Genomic DNA, 957 nt, shown 5'->3' on the forward strand with positions numbered 1-957 from the left:
ATTCCAAAATGGACAAAAGAATTTGACATATGACAACTGAAAGTTATTTTTTTAAAAAAGAAGCTAGCAGAAAATTTAGTTTTAAAGCCACCGACGCTGAATGAGAAGCACCGTACTCATTCATTCATGTTTCCATTTAGTTATCCAGTATTAGCTGAGCACCTATTTGTGCCAGGCACTAAACACTGGGGACACAAGAGGGTGTAGGGTACACTTCCCACCTCTGGGAAGAGGCTGTCTCACTTTGGATCGGCAGGGCTGCTCTGTTCCCACAATATACGAGGTCTTCATATGTTTGGTCTCTTGTCCACTGAGAAAATGCTAAGAGGAACTCATCACAGTTAATGCAGATATTTTATGCCTTGGCTGTACAAAGGGAGGCAAAGGTACCCTTTTTACACACAGCATTATTTTAGGTGAGGCACAGGTGAACTCTTAACATTTTATTAGTTATATATCTATTTTTTATCGATGTATACATTTTATATGGGTTTTCCATTTCTATTCCTTTTACAATAAATAGATTTTTAAGTTAGTTAAGAGAGAGTTAAAGAAAAAAGCCAAGCGAAAAATAAGATGAGGAACATGGATGGGCAACACTGGCTGTCAGTGACTCACAGCTGGGAAGCTCTGTTTTATGTAATTCCAGACACCCCAGGAAGAACCTTGCCTGCCTGCATTCCTCCAGGCTTGTCTGCTTGGGGCTGAGATTCATGTGGGACAAAAATCACAAAATCCTTTGGCAGATATTACAAAGTAAGAAATAAGAACAAATGGTCCTGGGAGAAAGAACACATTGACTTGTCTACAGCCATGCCACCCTGAACAAGCCCGATCCCATCTGATCTCAGAAGCTAAGCAGGATGGGGCCTGGTTAGTACTTGGATGGGAGACCACCTAAGAAGACCAGGTGCTGTAGGCATAAAAAATAAAAAATAAAGGATTATAAACTGACGA

At 40.4% G+C, this 957-nt stretch overlaps 1 non-coding gene across 1 annotated transcript; it reads left to right on the forward strand.

Annotated features, from left to right (window-relative positions):
* Positions 1-803: 803 nt before the first annotated feature.
* Positions 804-922, forward strand: LOC111734911. The gene has a single exon (XR_002778621.1). It is a non-coding gene; the product is annotated as a 5S ribosomal RNA (ribosomal RNA).
* The last annotated feature ends 35 nt before the right edge of the window (positions 923-957 follow it).

This window comes from Pteropus vampyrus, unplaced genomic scaffold, assembly GCF_000151845.1.
Source record: "Pteropus vampyrus isolate Shadow unplaced genomic scaffold, Pvam_2.0 Scaffold9392, whole genome shotgun sequence".
Taxonomy (NCBI): domain Eukaryota; kingdom Metazoa; phylum Chordata; class Mammalia; order Chiroptera; family Pteropodidae; genus Pteropus; species Pteropus vampyrus.